The sequence below is a fragment of the Lagopus muta genome, chromosome 5 (assembly GCF_023343835.1).
Source record: "Lagopus muta isolate bLagMut1 chromosome 5, bLagMut1 primary, whole genome shotgun sequence".
Lineage (NCBI taxonomy): Eukaryota > Metazoa > Chordata > Aves > Galliformes > Phasianidae > Lagopus > Lagopus muta.
The window spans coordinates 22463788-22472646 of record NC_064437.1 but is presented as its reverse complement, the minus strand read 5'-3'; positions in this window follow the sequence as shown (position 1 = coordinate 22472646).

Sequence of the window (8859 nt, the reverse complement as noted above, 5' to 3'; positions counted from 1 at the left end):
GTATTTGGAGACATGCTTGCTGACAACGGATTTGGCTTGACTTCCTGTTGCTCTTTTCTGACTCCAACGATTCAATATTTTACCTATTTTCAAGCTAAAAGGCCAGGACTAGATGAGTTTGATTCACGTGTGATTTATATGACTGATTAAATGCACTTACAAATTCTTGTCTTGGTGCTCCTTTGCCTCTCTTCCTCCCTCGCCTCTGCTCTAGGGAAGAAATAAAAATACCTCTGCCAACAGAAAGGTCTATCTGACCTCATTATACAAAGTCTGGTCATAAACAACATTTTGTCTGAATAAGGGTTTTGCAAAATGATGTTCCTGCTGTGCTGTAGGACGGACTTTAACTGCAAATGTAGGTAGACAGAGCCAAAAACCTTACCAGCATAGGTTTGGAGCAACCAGTGACCAATAATCTCTAATAAATAAGTGAAGCCATAAATAACAGTGAAATGCAGCAGGGAATTTGAGCTAAGACATCATGGCTTACCCTGCGTGGGGTAAGCTGTTATTCACTCTCTATCTACAACCTCATTGATCTTCCAGTGGCTTTCTGTTGCCTGGGAAGGAAGGACTGTCCCAGCTTGTTAGCCAGATCAGAAATAAGACCTTATGAACACATTCCATTGTACCCTCTCCACGTACTCACACACAGGTGTGGCCATGGGTACTTTTCACCAGCTAGGTGAGCTTCCTGCCAAGTCTGCAGCACCATAGGACTAAAAGCTGCTGAGTATATTTGCACATGGAATAACAGTGGTTCCTGAAAGCCTTTCTTCCACTTACTGATTTGGTCACCAGAGAGTGTAGATGTGGGGCATACGGCACCTTCATTTTACACCAATGAAGCACAACACTGAAGCTGAAATAACTTATCTTGCAGAAAATCTTTTACAAGGTTGAGAACAGAATAAAGCCCAAAGTTTACAGACCAGTGATATAATCACAACGTCCAGCTTTTATTACCTAATTATTCTTACTGAAACTAAATTAGCATTGGATACATTGGGACATTAGCCAGGGAAAATATAGCAAGAACTGACCCAGTGGGAATTAAAAGTTTGGCTTGTGTTATTCCAGGCATGTTAATATTTACATTCATCCCCTACAGAGGCTAATCTGAAATTTTGCAGTGGTTCCCAAAGAGCTGAGAAGGTCTCTGAGGGAAGGACGGATGCAGAGAAGTTGCTCACTGTGCTTATTACCTCATCCAGTCCCCAAGTAGCATCTCTGGGTCTGCTTTCAACTGCTCCAACCTGTTTTTTCAGGCTGAACCTGAAAGAGTTTGGTTTGGATGAATGCCCATAAAAGATATACAAGCACTACCTGTGTTTACTTGTTCTAGCATTATTTTTAGTTGCTGCCCATATCTGCTACTCCACAACAAGAACAAAGCAATCCTTTGATTTCTTCATGGAAGAAAATCACGATCCCTTGAATGGAAATGCTATTTGTAGCCCATGACATACTGAAAATGCCTATAAACATTGACATTTTTGTGTTAGGTGAGATACCAAGGAAGCCATCATTTGCTACTTGTGGACAAACTGAGCATCAGACAGGCTCAGGCTCCTGCATCTTCCTTTATGGAACCAACAGGACAGTTACCCAAAAATAAAACAGTAATCCTAAAAGCAAATTGCCCACATGGAAATATTTCCCTACGTGCTATTTGGCATTTAATGAGTAGGTGCAGCAAAACTGTACTTAGAGAAAGGAAAAAGAGCGTGGCAGGAAAACAACTGCATGATGTACTAAAACATTGTAAATTCTGTGCTCAGAGAAGCATGTTGAGTAGCAGCAGGAAACTCAGGGCTGGCTGCTGCTTGCTCACATCCCAGTTCTGTGCTGGCTCCAAGACCTCACCTACGCAAGGCAGTATGTCCCACAATAGCCTTGTAGGAACATTTTGGCACGTTTGAACCAATGCAAATATTTCTTACTTCAAGCATGCGTGGGATTTATAAAAATCACACTGCCACAGAAATCAAAGCATCCTTGCAGTAGTTTATATTTGCAACTTGAAAAACCACAGAGGTACTACCATTTGCAGTAACCTATTCTGATGGTGTTGACCTTGCTCTGGTAGTTACTAGAAATTGACCACGCAATCTCCCACCTCAGAACTCTCACTTAGAAATCTCATCTTCTAGAAATTCTTGCCATTTGCCTCAGAGTTTTAAATTATAACAAGAGCCAAACCGTCTTCGCTGCCAGGGACATCAACAGAATTTGATATGTGCAACAGAACAGGATTTGTGCCACATGCAATAAATCACAACAGAAGTGTTATCTATCTTAAGCAGGCTAGATTTCAAGTAATAAAAAAAAGCTGGCAGTCATGCACTGAAGCCTTCAGTAAACACATCACCTCCAACACACAACCAGCAACACCAGGAAACTCCCAGAAGTTTCTGGACAAAGATTTTTCTTCACCTGACCCTTAATGAGCCTCCTGATAGTAACTACATTATCAGGATGCTTCTGGAAGCAGGCTCAGCTATTCATGACCAAGTATTGTGAGAGTACCTCTGATTTACTGCTGGGATAGGAGTGTTGAGCCTGAAGGCTTCTGCACACTGTGGGAACACATGGGGCTTTGAAAGCATCATCCATAGACCCACAATAAGTGTGACTTGTGAGATGCTATTCTTAGCTCAGTGAGCAATTACCAACACATTGGTTATAGGATCACATAAGCAAAGAAGAATACGTTTTTCTCTGAAGTTTAGACATAGTGAGGGAATAATAATCTGGGTGAAGCATTACTGTAGGACTGGGACCATGTACCTTGGTAATGAAGGACTCCCCTGACCCACTGACCAAAATAATTCTGACATCCCCAAGTTTGCTGAGGTGAATATCTGCCACTGTTAGTCCCTAAAGTGATTTGAGCACCAAAGATATTTAAAGAAGATGAACAGCAGAGTTATTCCCTTGCCTTAGGGCACTCCTGTGCCTCAAGCTTGGTCTCTGCACATCTTCAAGCAGGTCCTTTGGATCTGGAAAGCTGCTTTGTTAAGCCCTCAGCACAGAGTCGTTGGTTCCCACCACACTTTGCAGCAGGAGGTGGTAAAACCCTTTTGGCAGCACTGTAACGAGCTGTACGTTCTGCATCCGTTCCCGCTGCAGTCAGGTGTGTTCCGAGGATGTCAATCGCACAGCAAACAGCTCATCGGGGCTCGTTCTGGCCCAGCTTACAAAGACAAAGAGTCTTTTCCGAAGATGACACTGAGAAGCAAATTTAAGTCACAATCAGCTGGAACAAGACGTTACACGGCTCAGGGTTTATGATAGGCAGCTTTTCTTTGTACAAAATACCCCCTTTTCTGAGGCTGATTACACAGAAGAGCAGGAAGCATCATCTTCCCATGAAAATGGGAAGGAATTGGTTGTTTCACATGCAGCAATCAGAGAAGAAAAGCAGGTACAGTTCCAAGTGAATGTCACCTTGTAAAGGGCTTGAACATAAAGCCAGAAATTCATGAGGGTTTAAAGCCACGCTCACACCATTTAGTTTTGAACCTACAATGCTTAGAATAAAATTTGTTTCTCCAGACCAGTAACCTGTTTAATCCTAGTAAGAGTTTTGTACTGTGAACGCAACCGTATCCTCAGTGTATGGAAGAAGAACAAGTGCTTTAATTAGAACATGATGAAGATCTATTCAAGAGCAGACAATAGAAAAGAGATGAGAGAGAATGGAATAGAAGGGGATAAATTGACTATAAGGGGGAACACTTTGCAGCACTGTCTTTCTCTGCCAAGCTCAGGACGACCAAGGAGAGCAGCCCCAGCAGCTCTGCTGCACTGGGACACTGCTGGTCCTGCTCACAGTGCAAAAAGCAGCATAGGGCCATTTCACCTCATCCATCTGTTCATTCTGCAAAGCAATTTGTAAAGCAGTGACAGATTTTAAGATAAAAGATTTTAAACAGAAGTCATTTTGTTTTCATCTCTCGACAAAAAGCGGAGTCATACAAGGCTGAGATCCTGGGAGCTGATTATCTTTCCCCTTATAAACCAAATGTTGCAGTAAGTTTCTGTATTTCCTGCGTCCTCAGCCAGGGCAACAGTAGAGGAATCAGATGCAGTAAAAATCTGTTGCTAAAACATACACTGAAACACAACCCGAACTGAAGGAACAACTGCCGCACATTGCATACAATTCAGAAGGGCATTTGGGTTCCTGCTGTCGTTAGGAGTTGTATTTTAATAACTGCAGAACACGATATGCCTAGAACTGCGTGCAAGAGCTGCATGGCAGTGCAACATGAGCAGCAGCCTGCGCTTTCCCTTGGTTCACGCTAGGCAAAGTATCATAATTTCTTCTCTCTCCAGCAGATTTTATGCCAATGCGTACCCAAAAAGCTGTCATGCAGTCTCTGTCCCCATGATGTATTGCACCAACCCCTCATTTCCCACAAGCTCATTTTTAAAGAGCTTCTGTTCGTTTATGTCTGCCTCAGAAAAGGTCTGCATTGCTTTTCCCCCAACCCCGCCAAGACTAATACAGAAAAAGCCTGAGCATCAATCAGGTTTCATAACCAATTAGCCAGCAGATACTCTGGCTGCATTCGCTATTGGCCTCTTTCGGCTGTTTTTGCTTCTAAAATTAGCTCAGCTATTTCCTGCACAGAGGCTCAGGAGAGCAGCAGACTCACAGCAAGGGGCTGCAGCACAGAGCATACAGCAGAGCCCTCTCCATGGGGCTGCACGGGGAAAGGGGAAACTGCCCACCGCCCTGTAAGGAGCAGGCAGAAATGGGCACGCAGGATTAAAAGTTGCTTATGAACTCCATTCACCGCATCTCCAGAGCTCCTGTTGTTATTTTCACACAGCCTTGCTCCTCTTTGGCTCGCTGCTGAGCAGCCAGCTTCTCCCATCTGGTGATAAAATAACGTGCATGCCCTGGGTGCAGTTGTCACAGCCACCAAAAGGTGAAAGCCATGATTTCTAAATATGGTTCCCATCTCATTTTTCAGGAGTTGTTGTTTTCAGCTGATGCACTCCTACAAAATCCATAGGGTAAGTTTTGGTAAGTTCCGATATCCCCTCGGTGAGCAATGTGTTTATGCCCCACTCCGTGCAGGCTCTGTTTACATACTTCTGTCTGGGGGAAAAAGATTGGGCCTCAATCAAAAGATAGGTTGCACTTCTCCAACACACGTACATTTTCTCCCATCGCTCAGATTTGCTTTCCCCCACAGCCAGCCCGAGTTACAAATCGCAAGCAAAGCAGCTGCTTCAGGCCACGTTGCAATCAGTCTCATGCAAGACATTTAACAGAAGCTATTTGCTTTTAGAACAAGGAACTGACAAATCACGACCTGCTGTGGGCTGCTCTGAAAGGTCAGCTTAGGAACATATCTTTTCAAGTGAGGTGTGGCATCTGCAGAGAAATGGTTAGAAAAACAAGAACACTGGCTGCTCTCAAAAGGCCTGCTCCAGCAGCAAGCACTTTTAAAGGAAAGAAAGTAATTGAGTTGCACCAGAATGGGCTAATAAATAATGCTATGCCTCCAATGTCTGTGATGGCATTTTGTGAGGATAATGCCAGAGGAGCTGTGCTAAGGTACGCCTCATAAAGATAAGCAAAGGGTTGCTTTATTGAACACATGTTGTAAAAAGAAAGAAGATGCTCACTAAATGAACGAAGGCAGCTTTAAAACAAACCTGGGTTTCTGGGGAAACTAAAACTGTTTGCTCTATAAATCCAGAGCATCCCTTTGGGGCAGGAGAACTCGGCAGCACGATGAGCAGCACCATCGGGTGTTTATATAGGGGCTGGAAGGAAGGGAGCAGGCAGAAGAGATCACTCACCCTTCTGTTTGTTTCCTGCTTCCTGACACCTTTAAACCACTATTATCAAAAGACCGAGTATTTGCTTCCAGGATTTTCTTAAGATCAAAATTAAGAACTGAAAAAAAGAAAAGGGAGGATTCTCTTTGCAGTTGCTGTTAATGTCTCTGTATAGCTGAACTGCAGTTTATGTAAGCGAGCATTGACGTGCAGGCACACCAGTAACTGATTAAAAATCACTCACCTACATCTGCACATGGGAATATTTAGCTCATATGAATGCTGCTCTACTTCTGCTCTTCTTATGTCTGAATTTATTGACTCTAAATGATAAGGGAGACAAAAGTTAACAAATCCTAAAATGTTTTACCTTCAGTAGCTGCATTAGATTTGATTTCAGCAGTTACAAAAACACACAGGAACTGGTGCTGCTGCAGACTGATTCTATCACTGATGGCAGGCACTGAGATCACTGGTGCCACCTGAGACTCTTCCAACTGTTAATTTTTTTGCAGTACACCAAATCTATTTTTTAAAATCATGGAATCATTATGGAAAAGACCTGTAAGATCATCCAACCGCCCACCTAACACCAGTATTTCCCCACTAACAACATTCCTTAATACCACACCTTCTCAGTTCTTGAACACCTCCAGGGACAGTGACTCCATCACCTCCCTGTGCCAATGCCCAACCACTCTTTCAGAGCAAGTTTTCCCTCCCCTGGCATAACCTGAGGCCATTCCCTCTCATCCTATCGCTGTTACCTGGGAGAAGAGGCTGATCCCCGTTTTCCCACAACCTCCCATTCAGAGCACTGTACGAGGTCTCCCCTGAGCTCCTCTTTCCAGACTGTCCCATCCTATTTCCCTCAGTCATTCCTTGTAAGACCTGTGTCACAGACCCCTCACAGCTCCATTGCCCTTCTCTGGACATGCTCCAAGTGTCTCTCACGTCGTAACTACAGACATTCAGAGGCTCCATTCCACCATCAACATAAGGATTCTGGCTGAATGCACTTAAAGTTTAAAGGAAAAAAAAAAAACAAGAGAAAACATTTTCCAGAATCTGCTCTTCAGAAAGTGGTACATACAAGTCAGAGTGTTGTATGAACACAAGCCCAATTTTTTTCTTCCGAGACTGACATATAAGTCAGTGGTACACAGCAGTTCTCTCCTGTTTTTCAGCTAATGCACTAAAGATTAAGCAAGAACCACCTCCATTTCAGTAGTGGCATCCATGCCTTGGGCTCTCATGGCTAAATTTTATTTCTTATAGTCTGTGGAGTACTTGTTAGTGTGGACTTCACAAATGGCATCTGAAATCTTTGTATCTCTCCATCTCTCACCACCAAACACATTAGAGAGGGAATGCTGTTTTGTGAAGGAAATGATGATAAAACCCCGCTGCACGCTATGCATACCAGGAGAACAGGATGTTGCACTTGGAATTCCACTGAAAGACATTATTCTGTTAGAAAGAAATGAGGTTCTTCATCTTCGTTTGGCACACGAGTGTCAAAATTCAGGATGGATGTTGAGAAGCTTAATCAAATGCAAGAACATTTTTCTGTGACAATGGGTATCTGACCCTGCTGGGAGAACAAGGTAACAATTATTTTTGTCCTTTTCCTTGTAGGGGAAGGTGGCAGTAGGGAACTTGCCTTAATTGACACTGGATCAAAAATAACAGCAATAATCCATGTAGGATTTTGAACTCAGATTGAAGGCTGTCAAAGACAAAAATGACATCATCAAAATGTCCACAGAGATACTGAAACTGACAATTTTAAGCCTCCTGACTCCTGTATACACACAGACAGAAACAGGATTACGTCAGAACATAGAACGTAACGCACCTACTCATGAAGGTGACATATAATCCTACAAGTACAAAAAACAAAACAGGAAATTGTATTAAAGTAAGCAAAAAACCCAAAGTGAAACAAGAACAGGAAGCCATTAGCTGCAAGTCTTGAGGAAAAACAAGAACGTTAGATTCTTTTCATTCCTGTTAACAATTTAGATAATGCCCAAACTGCAGGCACAACTGCTCTCTTTATTATCAGCTGCCAAGGAGGGTAGATGAAGACGCAAACAAAAGGGACCATTAGAGAACTGACGTAACTGAACACGAGAGCCCATCTCCTTATTTAAGTAATTTAAAAAAATAATACAACAGCAGTGTTAGCCTAATCAGTGTCAACATATAAGAGGCAGTGATTAATTTAACATGCTCTTACTCAGTTAACATAAGACTACACCAGACAGATTACTCTTCCCAAGGGCTCTCTCACTGATCATATTATGAAGTTAACTTCTTCTTGCATATTTAAAGCTGAATCATGACAGACCCTGTAAGTTATAACCTGGCTATGAGCAGTGCTCAGCTGCACCTACCTTCCTCAGACCTCCAACTAAGTGAAGTCAGCACAGAGCAGACAAATCCAGCAAGCTACAGCAGTGCTTTACTATATGTGGGCATGGATGCCAGCCTCTGCTGCATGTTCTGCATTTTTACTCCAAATAAGCTTACCTTATTTACCTTTATTGCCTTACAGCTATGCTGTAGCTTATGTAGATACAGCCTGAGAACATGAAGATCAAATAGCTAGAGAGGACCTCATGTTATCAGTTCTGTTTTCTCAGAGCTTACGACTTGAAGGCAGGATACTGTGAAGGCACTTGTGAGCTAGAAGCGCTGGGTGACATCTGGACTTGGTACTGCCTCTGCTTGGCTCACAGAGGAAGAGTTGTCTCTGCAAGCTCATCCTCAGCAGTTCCTGGCATGTTATCTTTGGAAAAATGAGATATTCCAGCTGACTAGATCCCCACCCATCAGTATCACAAGTCTTCCTGGCCACATCAGACAACACTAAGCTTGCAACATGACCCAATAAAAAAATAAGGATCAGTCAGTAAAATCTATGGCCATCTATTAACATTGTAATTGCAGTCCGCAAAGAAAGGCGTGTCCAGCCTTAATTTGGTCTTGCAAGTTGTACCCATGAGACATGAGAAAAACTAATTGCTTTGCTATATCCCAAGGTAGTTT